The sequence below is a fragment of the Gracilinanus agilis genome, chromosome 3 (assembly GCF_016433145.1).
Source record: "Gracilinanus agilis isolate LMUSP501 chromosome 3, AgileGrace, whole genome shotgun sequence".
Classification (NCBI taxonomy): domain Eukaryota; kingdom Metazoa; phylum Chordata; class Mammalia; order Didelphimorphia; family Didelphidae; genus Gracilinanus; species Gracilinanus agilis.
The window spans coordinates 270,407,872-270,428,351 of NC_058132.1; positions in this window are offsets into that span (position 1 = coordinate 270,407,872).

The window sequence follows — 20,480 nt, forward strand, 5'->3', positions numbered from 1 at the left end:
CCACCGGTATCTCCCACACCACCAATATTAAGACTGCAGTAACTTTCATAGGCCACTGTGCATCAAGTTTCAGCAGGAGGCCGAGGACTGGGCTCTCCATTAGAAGTTTCAGTATGGGAGTTCATGGGGGTGCTGGAGCAGAATCTCATTAGCATGAGCTCTCCACTCCCTGTGCACTTTGAAACTGCCTGCTGTCAGACTGCTGAGAAGCCAACATATGCAGCTTTTCAGGGCTTGTGTGCTGCAGAAGGCTGTGTATAATTATTTCTGGTTGGGCCCCTATGATTCAATGATAATACTGAATTATATTTCTGTCTTTATTTGAGCTGAAATTTCCTGCACATATTATTTAAGCTTCCAACAGTGAGGTGTCATATTGGGGGAACAAACAGATATTTTCTCTTAATTTATGATTCTGCAAGTTGATCCTCTAACTCCGAATGATTTACTGTCCTGACTGGAAGACAGGAAAACCCTGCATTTTAAACTTTTTGGTGGTGGTGTTATTGTTTACAGTGAGTACACAAAAAGAGAGAGTTTGCTGCAAAGCAGATTCTAAAGAGGGCTCAATCTGCTCTATATTTAAAATAAAGCAAAGCCTTATTTCTGATAGATAGAACTTACATGGAAATAAGTAATTTTAGTTGTAAGTTGAATTAGTCATTGTTTATTGTTATCTTTTCTTGATCTGTCATGTAATAATGCTAAAGCTTTTCTTTGTTTCAGGGGTCCAACACAACAATCAGTTTTAAAAAGATGCATTGATAATGAAAAGAATTGACCATGATCAAAGTTCATAAAAGCCATTTGTTATACGGTTTAATTCTACATAGAGAGAAATATATATGTAGCATATAACCTTTGTGTTTAGAAGTGCTGCTTAGATGTTCAGAAATGATAGTGGTTTTAAAAAGTATTTACATATATATGTATAATATTTAATCTTAAAATATTCAATGAAGACATTAGTTAAATAGACCATATACAAGCTTTTGGTATTTAATAAATTACATTAACTCCATTGTTTTAATTTTGGTTTCTATTTTTGTGATTTATGATAAAATGACCTTATTTTTCTTAAACAAGAAAACTTAATTAAGGTAAATGAAGCTTCTGTTTCTAATGCTTACTCATAATAAATAACAAACTTTTCTAACAGTAACATTCTTCTTTCAGGGAACACTAGTTTCTGAATTTAGCCATCAGTAAATTAAAAAAAAATCACTTTCAAGAGAAGATGAGTTTTATTTTCAGCCCTGTGATTAATTTAACATATAGTTAATTCTTCTGCATCATCGAATTCAGAGTTGGGATTTTGTATTATAGTAAGTTGTTTATAAGTAGATTCTTGTAGAGCTTAATAGGTTAGTCTGTTTTATTTCAGTTTTAGTCAATAGATAGGAAAGCCACTCTTTGTAAGTCACACATTGTTGTGGTTTAAAAAACAAACATCTTTTCTTTAGCTTTGTCATGACCAGCATGGGGGTTCTAGCTCTCTTAAAATATAATGCAAAGTCTTTTATCCATCTTAAAGATTAAGATTATTTTCAGATACTTTTTGGAGTTAAAACCACAACATTTCCTGAATAGATCACACGACTTCCCTGCCCCCCTCCTTTTTTGGTGTTCTCTGTAGGTTTATTTCTATCCTCCTGTTGGAAGCGTTGACCAAATCTGATCAGAAATGAGTAATTAAAATAGAGAGGCAGAAAGTTATGCAAAAAACCATGTTAATTCTCTATCTAGTTCCTTAAAATTAACCAGGCAGCAAAATAATCCCTGAATTTTCTTCGACAAGAGTAACCTTTCTATACTTTTATGACCTACTTTGGTGTAATTTGTAAAATGTTTAGAACAATAATTATCTTGTGAATAAATAGGTTGATTTTGAGATATCTTAAATTTTTTCTACCTTGTGTAGACTGGAGGAGTTCAGAATCAATGTTATCTCTAGAATCAAGTGATGCCTTGGATAGAGAGCTGGGTCTGGAGTTAGGAAGACCCGAGTTTAAATATGACCTTAGAAAATAACTAACAATCATTTAGACTTGTGCCTCCTTGGGCAAATCATTTAATTTCTCTTAGCCTCAGTTTCCTCAGTTTAGGATGGAACAATAATACCTACCTCATAGTATTGTTGTAAGGATCAAATGAGATATTTAAAAAGCACTTAGCACAGTGATCTAAACAGAGTAGGTGCTGACTAAATGTTAGCTATGCTGATTAAAGCTTAAAGAGCACTTTGAGTATGTTTTTTAATCAATAATTTGGATTAAAACATTGATGTTATGATTATCAAAGGTAATGACCCCCCAAAGCTGGAAAGGATGGATGATATGGAGGATAACAGAGTTAGGATCCCAAAGGATCTTGACAGGCAAGGGCTTTAAGAAGAATCTCATAAGATAAAACTTAATAGGAATAAATATTGGATCTTACACTTGGGTACAAGATGTCATATTCATAAGTACAAAATGGAGGAAGCATGTATACATTGTAGTTGCTCTGAAAAATATCTGGGAGTCAGTGGATTTATGAGGTAGCCATGTAATATGGCAGCCAACAAAGCTAATGCTTTCTTGAGCTATATTAGAAAAGTCATAGCAGTCAGGAATAGAGAGGTGATAATTGGGATCTGCCTTTAAAAAGGCCTTATCTGGAATTATTGTGTTCAGTTTTGGGCAGCAAGGTTTAAGGAAGACATTGATAATGTGGAGAGTGTCCAGAGGAAGGAAATCAAAATGGTGACACATGAGGATAAGTTGAAGTAACTGGGGATCTCTAGGATAGAGAAGTCAGTAGACCCAGGGGGAATATTTTAATTGCCTTCAAGTGTTTGAAAGGCTGAGATATAAAGAAGAAATTAATTTTGTTATTTCTGTCCCAGAAAGCAGAATCAGTAGGAATGAGTGGAAGTTGCAAAGAAGCAAATTTAGGCACAATTCCAGGAAAAACTTCCTAAGAATTAGAACTATGCCAAAGTGGCATAGGCTACTTCAAGAGATAGAGCTCTTTAAGCAAAGGCAGAACTACTTACTACTTATCAGATATAGTATAGGTAAATAGCAAAGTTCCTCCTATTTACCCCCACCCCAAACACAAGTTAGGTTAGTTTTTCCTTAAGAGATGACAAACCTTTCCTTGAGACTTGATTAACTCAGAGCCCAAGTACTGAAATTCATTGGTAGCCTCTGGCTAGGCTAATATGTTGGTCATCCAAGAGCAAAAAATGACACGGCCATGTGGAGCTGGGGGTTGTTATCATGGTTGCACAAGTCATGATTCTCTGCCATGATGCCCAGATGGGTTTCTGTAAGGAGATGAGGGTGGAATGTCTATCCAAGATAAGTGCTTCAGTATCCTTGTTGAAAAATTTTATTTTGCTAAGTAAATCTCATTTTCTTAATTATTGAATTACTTGTAGGTGTCTGATTTTGTTCCAATACTAAATGTAGACTACAGCTGACTGGCTTGAGTCAGGTCTACTTCTAACATTTGACATAGTTAGTAATTGGAATTAGGTGGCATGGTGGTTCAACTCATGATCAAAGTGGGGCAAAGGTGATTTAGATATAGAGAGTGAAGTGATTGGATGACCAGATAAGGCACTGTGGTAAGGACTTTTCTGGTAGTTTATGGATCAAGTCTCTGTTGGCAGATATCAATTAACTTAATGGGTACTAGAGGAGGCTTCTGAAATGGTAAAGAAAGTGCTAAGTTCAGAAATCTCTGTTTGGGGGGTCGATTGTCCTGCAGAAATTGGACTTCCAGGATAATATCGAAAGTAAATTGGTCCAGCACATTCAGCAAATAGAGGAAGAGCCCTTAGCTTTTAAGTATCAGGTCATGAAAGCTAAGGGGCAACTAATAGAGATTGCAATAGCACAAGTTAAAGGAGCTCTGCTGATGATAGTGGAGGTCTACTGGCTATACAAATGGGAATAATGGGTGCAGTTTCACCCAGATATTTATTGCTAGATCAGGGATTAGAGCCAGAAAACTGGAGACCGAGAACATGAGTGAAGATGAGAATTGGGGACCTGTAGCAAGAAACATTGAGCTTATTTTATGACTGCTCTGTAAAGGGCAATTTCTTCCATCAAAGGAGCAGGGAGTAGGAAGTAGGAGGGCTTTTAGTACTGTTAAAAACTAGGCACTAAAGAGATTGCAAGGACTTTCAAATAGCAACCCAATGAGTCAGTGGAGTGGTGGCTGCTGAGGGCATGGTCCAGTGGAATAAATCCAGAGCAACTCTTCATAGCAACATTCCATAGATATGGAGAGACCTGTTTCAGAGTTAGTTAAATTACTTGTATGGTCTCCATGGATACTGCCCTTTGTCCTTTTTTAAATGCTAAGAGGGAGAGTTAAACATATGAGGCACCCAAAAGATGAATTCCCTTTGCAGCCCTCTCCCCAGTGAAGTCTAAAAGGGAGGGGATGAAGTTCCTAAAAGAAATGAGGTAGATTGGATTTATATAGAGGCAACAGGTAATGTCTTCTGGGCAGAGTCCCACTGGAGAGGCTTTAGATTTTAGTTATTTGTCTCCCCTATCCACAACTCTACAGATATGGGCTATTCAAATAGTAGAATTTAGGCAGGAGATTGGGACAGCTGTGGCCTGGGAAAACATTGTTGTCAAAATGTAAACGAATGCTCTGGGTACAGGGGGAAGAGGCATAGAGACACTGTCCTTTTCTGAGTGGGAAGACGGAGATGATACTCTTTTTCTGGAGGAAATTTTAGCTGTGGGTCTTGAAACATGAGGTTGATAGAAAACCAACTAAAGTCTAGCCTATGGGGGAGTGTTGCTAGTAAAACTACACTGTGAAATTCAGTACCAGAACAGTAAGGATCTTTCAACTCCATTCAAACCTAAGAGATATCCTAAAACCCTTTTTTTATTTAGATTAATCCCATGGAGGGTTAGAGAGGTCAGAACATGGATGGAAGGAGTATCAGGAACCCTTAGGAGGCAGTGTCTGTAGGACCCTTCTGGTAAACTCTATGCAAGTTATGGTGGGTATGGCCAAGTGGAAACCTTTGGAGTTGTCCAAATCATTCTGTGTAGTTAATAACAAACAACTTGGGATCTATAGGCAGGAGTGGAGGAAAAGTTTTGAAAGTGATGGAGATGTGGAGATGAAAGAAGCTGGAATACTTTGTTATACCAGTTCCTTTTACAAAGTCCTTTGTGACCGTGAGAAAGAAGGATTGTACTTGGCAAATGATGGTGAAAACATGGCCTTAGATGTTTATTTGCTGTATGGCTCTAGATAAGTCACTTAATCTCTCTTTGCTGCAGTTTCCTTAATGCGAAATGGGGATATTAATGGCATCTACATCCTAGGGTTGTTATGAGATAATACTTGTAGCATAGCATCTGGTACATGGTAGTTGCTTGCTTCCTTTCCTACAGGGAGCTGAACAAATTCATCATGCTTAAGATTCTGGCTGTTTCTAACTTATCTCATCAATGTTGTAAACCAGATAGCGCAGATGCAGGGGTATGGGGTTATTAACCTCACACCAATGCTTCCCCCTACTCCTCTATATTTGTGGCGTAAACTAATCTGAAACAATTAAACTCTTCCTCCTCTTGCTGCATTCTGGTGTGAAGAGACCTGAAAGAAGTTTCCCTTCCTGGGGACGATATCATAATGTTGACTGGGCTGGATGAGACGATGGTGGCAAGGTCCCAAGATTAGATGGTAGCCTATATTGGAGAGAAGAGTTGAGAAATCAGCCCTAACAAAATGTAGAGTGCCCTGACTACTCAGTCAAATTTTGAAGAATACAGTAAATGGGGAAAATCCAGAGGATTCAGGGTATAGTTTAGAATTAGTTAATGATATTCACTTCCCCATAATATAAGAAGAAAGTACGGAGGTTTATTGAATTGTTCATGTTTTGGAGAATCACCGTTTCCTACCTGGGTATCCAAATGACTTTCATTTCCTTAGTTGATCAGAATTCTATCTCTTTTGAGTAGAGCCTAGAATAGGTTACAGCTCTGGAAGATTAAAGCAGACCATCTAGAAATCTTTCCCCTTATGACCCTGAGAGGCTCAAAATTCCAGAGGGCTCTGTCTATAAAGGCTAGTCTGAGTAGAATCTTTGGTAGGTACTAAGAGGCTGGTTGGGACAAGTTAGGTTTTTGGACCTGTAAATTCCCTAAAGTGACCATTTATCATGATATGTTTGAAAAGTAGTTTTTTATTTGTTACTGGGCCCTCGTTGTTACTGAATAGATAAACCTTTCTTTCAGAGTTACCTATTATGAAATGGTTGATTTAGGTGGCCCTTCTAACAAGGGACCATGTAACCTCTATTGTTAAATAGAAATGACGCATCCAGAATTGGCCAGATCCTTCAGGCATTAGTACCCTTCATAAATAAGTTTCGTCTGGCCCAGAATTGAGGCCTCTAGTCTGGGTCCTGGAAACCCTGTCTTTTTCACTAGCCTAATGGGTTTCCCACCTATCTCCTGATAAACATTTTACCTCATTTATCTGTGACTTCATTCATATGCAACTGGACTTCACCAGCCACTAATGCTGTACATAAAGTCTGCCCTAAAGAATGGGGATCCCAACAAGTCCTCACACTGAGTGCCATGACTGGCATCTGAGAGAGTACATATAATAACTTGAAGGATTTAGTTAAGAAAAACTTCATCTACATTGGCTCCTTGTATCTTGGTCTTGGGCTGGTCCAGTAGTCTGAAGCTGGGAAAGAACAGGAATAGAAAATTTAATACAATTTCCTTCACTACCACCCCTCTCTCTCAACAGAACCCTCTCTTGTAGTAGTAGTGTTTAGCAAAATGAACTGATGCTGTTGAGGTCTGAAAATGCAGACCTTATTCCCCACATAAATTCTGCACATATTATTCATGAGATATATGATTAAGAAAGGAAGTGGGCCAGCCATATGGCCAAGTGAAGCAATATGAAATGCACTGGCACTCTTAAAATGTTCAGAGACCTATAGGAAGGCTCTAGTACATCAAAGGGTTCCATCAGAAGGTTTAGGAGAAGACAAAGATGAGAATTATACAGGATTAGAAGGTAGGGACAGGAGGGAATACTCACATGGATGACATGAGCGACTCACTGTAATACGGAATATAATGAAGCACCTTAAGAAAGCAAATATTTTGTTTCCATAGTGTATTATCACTTATATGCAAGAGGAATGTCTCAGGAATGATTTTCTTGGACACATTTGAGGGAAGGCAAACTCTCCTCATGATTATTGTATTATAATGACAGAACATTGCAGAATTCAGTGGATATTTGTTTTTGCTTTTGTCCAACATCTCCATTTTAGTTTTCTTTCTTTTTCAGTAAAAAAAAATTAGTTATGCTCTTTCTAAAAATCATTGCATTTTCCAATGATTCCTCTTCCCTGTACATCTGTCTCTTATAATGAAGCAGAAAAGTTATTCAAGACAAATCCATGTATTGACTCTATCCGAGAAGGTTCACCTTTTCCCATACCTTCTAATCTACCTTTCTTCTGAGATGAGGAAGACATGCTTCAGTGGCTACCCTCTGAAGTCATGAATGGTGACTGCATTGATCAGAGCTCTTAAATTTTCCAGTCTTGTTTTATTTTACATCATCTTGGTCATTGTTTGAATTGTTTTTCTGGTTCTGCTTACTTTGCTCTGCATCATTTCACATAAGTATTTCCAAATTTCCCTGAATTCTTCATATTTGTTGTTTCTGATGGTGAAATACTATTTCATTACATTCATATACCACAATTTTTTCAGCCACTCCCCCATTAAGGGCCACCACTTTGTTTCCAGTTCTTTGCTGCCATAAAAGTACTGTTATGAATATTTTTGAATATGTGAGATCTTTCCCTTTTTCTTCAACCTCCTTGTGACATATGCTATCACAAGGTGAAAGGTCTGAAATGTATTATAAAATGGTTGCACTAATTTACAACTCTCCCAAAAGTTATGGGATTACTGTGCTTATTTTCAATTTTTGCCATTTTAATTTTTTATCTTTGTCAAATTGAAAAGCATGAGATAAAGCAAAAGATCCAAGATTTTGGAACAAGAACTTACTATCTGACAAATACTTGTTGAGAAAATTGGAAAATGATATGACAGAGACTGAGGACAGACCAATATCTCATTCTGTAGACCAAGACATAGTCAATATGGGTACATCCAACTATTCTGGAGAGTAACTTGGAACTATTTTATTTTTCGAAGACATTTATCCTTTCTTTAGTTAAGAATTTTCTCTCTACCCATAGTTGCGGAAGTACTGCCGTTCATTCTCCTCTAATTTTTAAAATGTTGTGACTTTTTGTATCAAGGCTGTAGGTAAATCTGGAGCTTATTCCAAAATGAATTAATCAATTAATTGGTTTATATGATGTATCCCTTCAGCAGAATGTAAGCTACTTGAGGGCAGGGATTATTTTTCATTTTGTCTTTATATATCCCTAGTTTTTAGCACATCACCTTACACATAATATAAACTTAATGTATGGTTATTGGATTGAAGTTTTTTAAGAAGGTGTTATGAAAAGTTTTGAGATAAGGACCTGTGTTTTGCTGCTAACAATTATTTGCTGATTGTTAAATGATTTTAATACTTTGTAAAGTGAAACAAGCTAAAAACATTGACAACTCAAAGTTACATACTTTAATGACCATATTAAAAATGGATTTTGTATACATTATGGTATATTAATGTAACATTATGGCACTACATAGAAAATAGAGCTAATGAACTTATGGTAGGTAGTCTGGAAGTGAACAATAAACAAAAGTATTTTCTTTACTTGTTAGTTTTTGCTAATCCATTTGGTCCTGACTCATTAAAAGCTAAGTTTTGGGGAAGATTTTTACAAACCCTTCTTTATACATTTATCTTATTGTTTTTGATAATGATTTTTTAATTTAATTTAAAAAATCATTATCAAAAACAAATAAATGTATAGCGTAAAGACTTTTTGAAACCATTTGAAACTATTTAACCATTTTTTTTGTCAAAACTATTGAAACTTTTGTTTTTAATAACTATAAAAATGAGCAGACAACCTTACATTTTACAAATAGGTCCAAGTGACTTACCAATGTCATTCTTTTCAGCTTGTGAGGTCTATGAATCATATGACCTCCTTTAGTTAAGTCTGGGGTAGACAGTACTGTTAAAGGGAGTTTCTTTCTCCTCTCCCCCCCCCCCCCCCGTGGCTTGCATAGATAACACAGTAAATCTGGAAACCTGATTTCCTCTTCTTGTAGTTACTGCCTTTTTTTCCTCTTTAAATAATCCTCATTTGAAAGATAAAGCATGCAATTTTGTGCTACAGAACCAGCATCATTTTCCAAAGTTAGCTATGATTATAGGGCAAATCGAATGGCTTAGATACAATATCCATTGAGAATATGTAAAGGATTTGGACTGAAACTTGCTAATAGATAATTTTCATCACAACAAGAAAATAACAAGGATGATTCAATACAATATAAAGGCTTCACTAGGAAGCACCTATGTTATGGAAGGCACTATGTTAGGCTCCAGGGGGTATATCACAATAAACTGACAAATGGTTCTTGCCTATAAGGAGTTTACATTCTATTTAGGAAAAGAATAATGAGGTATAATAGGAAAATATTTTCTCTTTGGTATACAAAATCTTTCCTGAGATTAATTTGAACTATTTTATTTGGATTGCAACACCCTTGTAAAATGAGAATTGCCATGGGCTGATGGTTAGAACTCTGAAAATTTCTTTCCACTGTAGGTTTTGATTCTAGCATGGTTGAATCAACACTTCATCTTTTAAATGTGAAGTAATCAGCAATGGCTATTGAATGAAAGTCTTTCAAATTAGACCTTAAGTTCTGAGCTCTTGTATGCTTTTATAAGATTCTTTGGCATGATTCACAAGTATAAGAGATCTTTTGAAGCTCTGATATTTGGGAAAAAAAAAGTGATTCTCCCTTCTTGCCTCCTTGCTATGTCTATGTCTACGTGTTGTCAAAAGAGCCCATCGATTCAATCAACCATTCATTCACTGAAAAAGTCAATCATGCTGGTTGTTTGTATCATTTGACCAGACAATTCAGTCAAAATCCTTGAATTGGACTGAGAGTTATGTTATCAGTCTTCCCCTTTTCCAGGAAGGGTTTAAAAATAAAAACATAGCAAATATAAAATCCCACCCAAATGCCTCCATTCTCTCTGACCACCCCTCCCCATTTCCTGTACACAGGAATTGTGTTGTGAATTGATTGCACTGGAAGAAACTCACTATAAGACTGTCCTGCTAGAGGAGAATTCAGTATTGCTTGGGGCCATCTTGGACACCATCCAAAGAGTAGGGAGTAAGAGCAAAGTTACTGAAATGCAAAAAGGATCTTTTTATGACCATCTCCTAGTAAGGACCCTGGGGACATTATTATGAAGCTTCAAAATATTCAGAGAAGGCAGAACCTACTCAGGAAAAGTGAGGTGGAGAATTGGGAGTATCAGAAATAGACCAAAGAATCAGCTGTGGGGGAAAAGTGTCCCCCTCCAGGCTTCCATGCCTCAGAATGAGTTCACATTTATGCTACTCAAATGACAGTGAATTAACTCAGCCTCTGGGTGTAGTCCATAAGGAAATTCAGTATAAAAAATATTTTGCTGAAGATTGAATGGATAAATCTTAGGGAGTCCCTTGAGATAAAGAGAGCTTATATTCCTTGCTAGGTGTCATACAAAAAGTATCAAAGGCAGGAGCCAAGTCTGCCTGACTCCAGATCTACTCATTTATTTACTGTTTTCTTCTGTCCATTACACTGTCACTATCCAGATTACTACTAACAAAATTCTATATTTATATGCTGTATTATCTTTTATCCCAAGTCCATATGGTTTTGTTAACATAAAATGATCTTCCACACCATGTGTATGAAGAAAGGAGTTGAACATTGTCATTCTAATTATATGAACAGAAAAAGTGGGTCACAAAGTAGCCAAATGACCAGGCCACATTCACAGTTAGAGTAGAAATTGGTTATTTCCTTTCTGACTTCTTTTTTTTTCCCTTGAGTCACAGAATCAGAGAATTTCAGAATAGCAAAGGATAGCAGGGGTCATAGAATCTAAGATATAACAGAAACAGAAATGTCCTTTAAAACATACCGGACAAGTGGTCATATAGCTTTGCTTGGCAGCATCCAATGGGGAACAATTGGTTATCTTCCAGGGCAGCCTATTCTACCCTAGGATTGTTCTAATTGCAAGGAAATTTGTCCTTCCATCAAGTCTCCATTTGATTTTTAACAACTTGTTATGATTACACCTTGTTCTGCTGTCTGGGAGTCAAACAGAACAACTTCAATCTTTCATTCATGAGAAAGCCTTTTGAGTACTTGGAGACAAACATCATGTTTCCTTGAGTCTCCTTTTATTCAAGCTAAATATCCCTACTTCCTTTAACTGATTCTCATGGAATGCACTTGACACACCTCAACATCCTAGTGGCCTTTCTCTGGATGCTTTTTCACCTATCATTGTCTTTCCTAAAATGTAGTGCCCAGAACTTGGAAAAAATACTATAGCTATCGTCTGATAGTTGTAAAGTTATAGGAGGGTTCTTATCTTCCCATTCCTGGGAGCTAAACATTGCTTACTGAAGCCCAAGATTGAATTCATTTTCTGGACTTTCATTTCATAAAGTTAACTCATATTTAGTTATATATTTACAAAATCCTTAGAGTTTTTTCAGATAAATTGCTATCCCCAAAGGCCTTCATTCCATATCTTGTAGTTATGAAGTTGATTTCCTAGACAAAAATAAGACTTTACATTTAATCCAATTATGTGTTATCTCACCTAATTCATCACAATTTTCTAGTCCCTTGAGATTCTGGCTCTGAATCCAATGTGTTGGGCTTTTCCTTCCAGTTTTGTACTATTTGCAAATTTGAAAAACAGACCATCTATCTCTTTATTCAAGTCACTGACAAAATGTTTGAGAGAATGTGATCAGAGATTCTGACTTGCTCCATTGACCACTTTCTTCCAAGGTGACACTGAATTGTTAATGATTATTCTTGAGTTTTCCCATTCAATTCCCAGTTCCATTGTTTCTGTTCAGTCATTTCAGTTATGTCCAACTTGTTATGACTGCATGTGGGGTTTTCTTGGCAAAGATATTGGAGTGGTTTTGCCATTTCCTTTTCACACTCATTCTACAGATGAGGAACCTGAGGCAAACAGGATTAAATGCCCAGGGTCACACAGCTGGGAAGTGTTGGTCAGATTTGAACTCAGGTCTTGCTGACTCTAGGCCCAACATTGTATCTACTGTACCACCTAGCTGCTCTCAACCAGGGCTGCATCCATCTAATTGTTCCATTGTTTAACTAATTTCTTTTCTGTAAAAATAGTATGAGGCAACTTCAATGCTTTTCTAAAGTCTAGGTAAAGTCCGTCTGTAGCATTCCCTTTATCTGGCAGTTCAATAATTCAGTAATTACTGAATATTCAGTATAAATACTCAAGTATGAATATATAATAAATAAATGTTCATAATAAATATTGAATAATTCAGTAATTAAAAAAGGGATGAAAGTATGGCATAGCTTAATGTTCAAGAAAAAGCCATGCTAATTCTTTGTGATCTTTCCTTCTTTAGTTGATTGCTAGTTATCACCATGATGATATGTCTTAGGACTTTCCCATGAATTTAACTAAATTTCATTGGTCTATAGTTTGCTGGGTATTGTGTCTTTAATGTTTTGAAAATTTGACATTTGTCCTTATTCAGTTTTATGGTACAAGTTCTGTGGCAACTTTCCTGTTTTCCATAATCTTTCAAATCACTGACAGTGGTTTGGTAGTCTCATTTACCAGTTCTTTTAGCAATTAAGGATGTAATTCATCTGGGCTAAGTGACTTGAACTCATCCAAGGCAGCTAAATGATCTCTATCTATTTATTTATCCAGGGTATCAATTCCCAATGAACTATTTTGTTGTATTTTTCCCAGTCTGGGTCAATTTCTCTGGCAAAGTAAATAGAAGTAAAAGAGGAACTAAGTTTTGTTGTCATTTACTATCACCTTATCTACCCCAAGCAGTGGTCCAATTTCTTCACCTCAGACATTACTAACCATCTTTCTCTTTCTTGTCTTTAGCTTTTCTTTCCAGCTTTAACGCATACTGAATTTTATTATAATATTATGCTATACTTTTGAATTCATCTTCTGTTATCTTCCCTTGCTTCACTTTTTTTTTGTACAAAGCTTTTAAGAATTTAATTTTGTTAGTGAATTTTCTGTACATTAACACTTTCCCCGATAATTCCCACTTTTTGTCTCCATTGGGATTGATTTCCTTTGTGTAATTAGAATTTAATACTTGAGAGTTTCATCTTAAGAACTCCCATCCCTACTATATAATGTCTCTGTTCTATGTTCTGATCTGTTTTCCAAATTCACTTATTTGTTCTTTCTTGGTGTTTTATAGGATACTACAATGATAAAAATCACATTGGTTTGTATCTTCATTGGTTTTCACTCAAATGCTTTTCACCATGCTTTGCCATACTGATTTCTGTACAGGAAGTATACCTATTCTCTCCTCTCTTCTCTCCCTCCCCACCTTCCCCAGCACTCAGTGAGTATATTTAATTAGAACCAGTCATTGGATAGTTATCCTATCCAATCTCAGAGATCCTTGTGACATTAAATTTGTCCTCTTATGTTGTGGTCTTTAGTACATCTCTTTTATTTCTAAAATTTTATGAATTTGCATATAAACATTTGAAGACAAAATTTTTACTACTGATTCTTTGTGGATTTTGTTTTCTGTGATCTTCAGGGTGTCTCAACAGCTATTATTCCCATGTTGTAGTTTCTCTATATTGTAGCTACCTTGGTATATGTGTATATGTATATATGTATACATATACATAAATATAAGGTGGTCTGAGAAAGGAGAGAACATTAGCAATGGTGGGGTGAAGGGTGTCAGAGTTTTATGAAAATGACACTGAACCTTGAAAGAAGATAAGTATTCTGAAAAGTGGGGATGAGGAATAGGTTAGGATGGGGAGGAGAATTGCCTGTACTGATGTGGAGGTGGGAGGTGGAATACCAAGATGATAGAGAAACACTTAGTCCAACAAAGGGGAGTAATGGGAAATAAGGCTGGAAATAGAGATTGGCTCCATATCACAGAGGGTCTTAAATATTAGACTGAAGATTTTCTAATTTATCTTATCACAATAGGGAGTCACTGAAAGCTCTTAAGTAGGAGAGTATCGGGTTAGACATATGCCTTATGAAGATTATTTTAGTGGCTACATGGAATATAGATTAGAGATAGAGGGAGACTGGAGATTGAGACCAGTTAGGAGGTCTCAGCCTCAGTTACTTCATAAAATGAGAATAATAATAGCACATACCTCCTAGGGCTACAAGGATCAAAAGAGATAACTTCTATAAAGTACTTTGCACATCTTTAAGTGCTTTCTCAATGTTAGCAATTAATAGTATTACAGGCAAGAAGTGATGAGGTATGAACTTGGGTGATGAATGAAGAGAAGATAGATGCAACAGAGATGTTGATAGATTCAATAAACCTAGGCAATAGATTGAATCCACAAGGGATCAAGGAGAGAGGAGTTAAAGATGTAGAGACTCTGATTACTTGGAGGAATTTCAGTTTCCTTACTAGAAATAGTAAAGATTCGATCAGAAGTAAGCTTGGAGGAGGGGAGATGATGAGTTTCATTTTGGACACACGGACTTGAGGATGCTGGTAGGACATCTAGGCATACGTGGCCAAATAACAGTTAGTACTGAAGAACTGGAAAGACAAAGCTGGCTATGGAGATTCGGAAGGTATTTTCATAAAGCTGATATTAAAACTATTGAGGTTACCAAGGGATGTAGTGTAAATAGGGAAGAGAAATATGTTCAGGAGAGAATATTAATATATAATCAATATTAGAGAGTAGAAGACAGATAATAGACCTGATAAAGGGGGTCAGAAAAGAATTAAAAGTAGGAGGAAAACCAGGACAAGGCAATATCCAAGGGAAACCCATGGAGGAAAGAGGAAACAGGAAGAAGAGGTGGCCATTAGTGCCAAAATTTGCAGAGAAGTCAAGTAGAATAAGGACTGAGAAAAAGCCTTTGTAATGAACATCAGAAGCACAGTTCCTATGCTCAAGGAAAGCACCTTCGAGTTGTGGAGCACAAATACACACACAGGGAAAACAATATAAGACTGAAGAACCCGTTTATCAAGCAATGTAACAAAAATTATTTGTAACTTTGGTGATAGCAGTTTAGGGTGAGTGACAGAGTTGAAAGTCAGTTTGGAAGGGGCTGAGAAATGGGTAGGTGTTACAGAAATGGAGAGAGTGAGCTTAGACTCTAGGAGTTTGATGGCAAGAAGAATCAGAGAGAGCTTTAGGACAATGACTCAAGAGGACAGCAGGCTCAAATGAGGGTTTCTTAAGTATAGTAGAGACCTATGCATGAAAGAGAAAATACAATAGCAAAAAAAAAATGAGATTCAATAGAGAGTCCTGGATGGACATTTACATTTTTTCTTTAGTAGGCATATGTGAAATCATCCCAACACAGCAACAATGTCAATCACACTTCACTTTTTGAAACTTCCTCATCTTGTCTGTCCTTGCCTGTCTCTAAAGAAAAATCTCATTCAGTTTCCCTGGTGTCACCCATCAGTCTTCAGATACTATGAATTAATCCTTATGTTTGTCATATATCTCGGAGCTGGCAAAACCTTCTGCAATAAGTAGCACCCAGAGCAGAGAGTGATGATGAGCTGTGTTTTAATAAGACAGCTTCATATGTCCAGGTCACATTTTAGAGCATCAGGCTACTTGTACATGGTTCATCAGTGGAACTCTGGTACCCTGTAGAACAGATGTGTTTGTGCTATCTTGCCTTTCTTTAATTTCATATATTATGACAATACCAGTGAAAGCAAGCAAAGATGTGGAGGGAGAAGGAGAAAGGGAAAAAAAAGGAAAAATCATTCTAATTTCCAAAGCTTTTTATATAGACTTTAAAAAATTCTTTCTCTTAAATTGTGGAATTGCAAATTATCAATCTTTTTGAAATGAAGAATGCTTTGAAGAAAAAAGCCTGTGCAGATGTGTGTGTTGCATGCATGTATTGACACACATATAAATTCATTATGATCCTTTTTTGCAGGGGGGAGAAATAAATACACTTGCATCCGAATATACATATAGTTCCTTTAAAATAAACATTTGCTTTAAAATATTAGAAAAAGTAGAAGATCTTATTTTAAAAATCTGCTAAGCATGAATAACCATTTTAGGGGAATTTATGATGCTTCATAGCTCTAGAAAGAAGGGGAAATACTTGTAGAAAAATCAGGTAGTTTATATTTATAAAGCTTTATAGTGAAAACAAATGTTTTGCCCTCTGTAAAAATTTATGTATTTGGGCAGCTGCTCAAGTTACTCTTTCAAGGTTATAAATATTTACTAAAGAAGAATCAATCTCTAATCAAAATAAATTATAATTCAAGTACAAGATAATATCATGTTTAGAAATTAACAATCAAAAATCAGACCGAAAGGAGCTGTTATGGAAGACCTTGTTAAAGTAACCTGCATTCTCTCATTATTACCAAAGGACAAAACATTTGTCACCTAGAAACTTTTTTGAGTAGTCATAAACACCATGTGAGCTATATGATTTTGCTAGTTAAAATTTCAAGGTCCTTTTCACTTTCAAAGCATCTGGTTAGCCAGTCAGCAAAGCAAATTTATTGAGGATTTTGTGTTCTGAGCAACATAGGGAAACATTGAAAACATAGTTCTTGTATTCGTGAAATGTATCTTAGAGAAGTGCTGAAACACACCAAAAACATTAAAAATAATCCATTACATATGGTACAATTACAATTTAAGTCTATTATCCTAATGAGTTGTCCACTTTGTATAGAATCTGCAGCCTGTTTTCCCTTCCAGTTATGCATGATATTACTTGGCTATTTTTTTCTCTGACAATTGATGTGTCATCAACTACATCAGAAGATACAAAACAATTTTAAGATTGTCCTCTACAAAAAGTAATTAGGAAGGTAAATAAATCTGATACAAATTCAAATAATCATAAGATAAATTCCAAAGCCAAAGCCAGTTTGTGTGTGTGTGTGTGTGTGTGTGTGTGTGTGTGAAGTCTATTATCTTAGATGGTTCATGCCCCTATTCCTATTTCTTTATCTAGAAAATTGTTGTTTAGTCTTGATGATGACATCAGTATGTAATGAATGGGCCAGATTTAGGCTGGCCTCCTATTGGTTTAGTTTTGGTATTAGAATGAAATGAGACCCTCATAGGATATTCCACAATTAACAAAAGGTTTACTTATTTGTAGTACAGAAAGGATATTCAACAAAGGTATTTTAGCTCTTAGTTTGAACAGGTGTCCTCCCTTCTCTTCCTTTCCCCTACCTTCTTGTCAACATAGGTCTGATCAGCAGGGCAGGATGTAAAGGTTTACTGGGAATTAAGACTTCTTTTTCTAAATTTGAAAGATCTCAACTACATACCAGTTGGACTTTTTATGCCTTTTGATGACAAAAGAGCCATGACAATATGACCAGAGATCACCAAGAAACTGTGTCAAGTCTTGGGCTTAACTCTTATCCTTTGAGAATAATCAAATTTTGAGGATAGCTTCCTTGTCTTTAAACAAACACACAAAAAAACTAAGCTAATTTATATAGGGAGGGGGCAAGGAATTATGGTAGACAGAGATCTTATCACTAATGGGAAGTGATTTATTTTTCTGTTAAAGGCTCTGGAGTCAGGAAATCAGAACAAATATGACCTCAAACACTTACTATCTTCGTAACCCATGACAAAACACTTAACTCTTTTGCCTTGGTTTCTTCAACTATAAAATGGTGATAATAATAGCTCTAACTCACAAAAGTTGTTGTAAAGATGAAATGAGATAATATTTGTAAAACATTCAGCATGGTGTCTGGCACATAGTAAGTGCTAAATAAAGACGTTCTCTTCCTTTCCTCCATTTTTGGGAATGCCTGAAGAACAAATTAGCATATTACTAAGTCATACCTCTTTACAGAATTGAATTGGAGGGAGAGAACAAGTTGGTTTGCATTTGGGAAATTATACATTGCTTTCTGTGATTCCAAGTTCCTTCTTCAAACTAAACCCAGCATTCATCAGCAATATTTTTTTTTCAGAGAAGCAAAGTGGCAATGAATAGTGAATTCCTCTAATCTCTGTAGAACTGAAATTGGGGGTCACTCAAAGACCGATAAAGAGATGTTTGCAGGTGTAAATAGGCTACAGCACATTTAACAGCAATGACTGGTGTGTAAGAATTCACTTCAAAAATGAGCTGAATATTGTCTTGTTCGTGGAATTTTCAAAAAGTAGATATGAACAAGAATATTTCTATTGGGAATTTTTTTCTTTTATGGAATTTGTATTCTGATTCAACATTATTTACCATCATTTAAGTATTGCCTTATTCAAACTTTAAATAATGGCTGATATTGATTAATTGCAACATATGCTAATTTAGGTTTTTGTAGGATGTAAAACTTGTTCTAATTGGAACTTCAAAGGGTTTCCATTGTCCTTAACTTGGAGTAAAAAAGGGATATGTCAAAGTTCTGGAATATGTCTTTGTCCAAATATTTTATCCACTTTATTATGTTTACAACTTGTATTAAGCAAAAGAATGTGTTTAATTATTGTGAGCAATATAGTTTTGCTCATATTATCGGAAACTTGCCAAAATAATAATAAAAGATGAATGAATCAAATGAAAAAAATGTTATTGGGATATACTTAATTAGAAAAGAAGATGGACTGGTTCTATTGCAAGAGAAGAGCATATGACATAGTCATCCTGCCTACTGTCCTGGTACCCTTGGTTTGTTATGAGAACAAAGGAAAGCTTTTGTTATGTTGTTGGAGCCCAATGGAGTTCATTTGGTAGATGTGGACAAGGATCTCACAGAGTTTCACATCTTATGGAATGGGTGCTGTTTTCTGCTTGTGGGGCGGAGTGCTGAAATTAATTTTTTCCCCACTGATCCTCCAATATTTGTCATTTCTCTTTTCTATTATATTAGACAATCTGACAGGTATAAGGTAGTATAAATTTAAATTTTTAAGAAGGCATAAAAAGTGTAAGAGGTTTTATTTATATATTTTCAAGTTGGAGACATCACCTGAATAAAGGAGATAATAGATCCATTAAGTATTTGACTCTGCACTTCATTAATTGTCAGGGTCAAGAACTAAGAGAATCTGGATCAATGAGTTTTCCCAATAACTGAAGCTTAACCCTTTAAATGATTAAATGATTATTCTATTGATTGTTGAGAAAAAAATCTTCCTAAAATGTATTATGTACTTCCCTGACAGTAAAAATACTGTATGAACACAATTAACCTTCATGATAACTCAGGTCATCATTTTAAGGATTTATTATTGTATTATGTTATAATATAGTGTTATCCTCAGAGGAAATTATTATTGAAGGGTATTGAACTCTTTTCCCTTACACTAAATGACCACAGACTAACATGATTTTGTCGACAATCCTCTTACATTCCCCCCCCTCCCCCCACTATTCATAGTTAACTCTAAATGTGTTGGCTTTAGTAACCACATTTATTTTGGTAGTGATAGGCAGTAAAGCACTGGGAATTAAATAGCAATCAGTGATGGCTGATGAAGATTATTTTAGCAACAGCTTATGTAGAGGCAGCATAGTATCAAGTGATGGGTAAACTTTTTAAAGACGGGGCCAAAGGAAAGGAAATGCTCATCTGTTAGTCTGTTTCTAAGGCAACTCTTTTGAAGTTTCATTGTACTGTATACTCATTGTATCTGTCAGATTAGGAATGATGTTGCACAGCCAGATAGAACATTTCAGGGGACCGTATCTGACCTGCTGGCTGTAGTTTGCCCATCACTGGATACTATAGCAGACTGAGGGCTAATTTTAGAGTAAGCAGGTTTGGGTTCAAGTTCTACTTTTTTTGTCCAATTATTCTCTAACTTTATTTTTATAGTATTTAAACTTTTTTTGAAGAAGGTTTTATTTTTATTTTTTAACATATAACATAATATAATATAGTACATATTATTTGTTATAAATAAAAAATAAATTATAATATATATCTGTATCCAAGTAAAACAAATTCTCACATTAGTTATATCCAAAAATCCATGTCTTATTTTTTTTTCATCTTTCTGTTCCACCCTATTTTCTTTCCCAAGAAGGCAGGTAATATGATATTGATGGTACATATATTATCATATAACACATATTTCCAAGTTCATCATGTTGTGAAACAAGGCACATGTTGCTTATATTAGAGAAAAATTCATGGAGGAAATTCAGTGAAGAATGATGTGTTTCAATCTGCATTTGAATTTTGTCTGTATCTT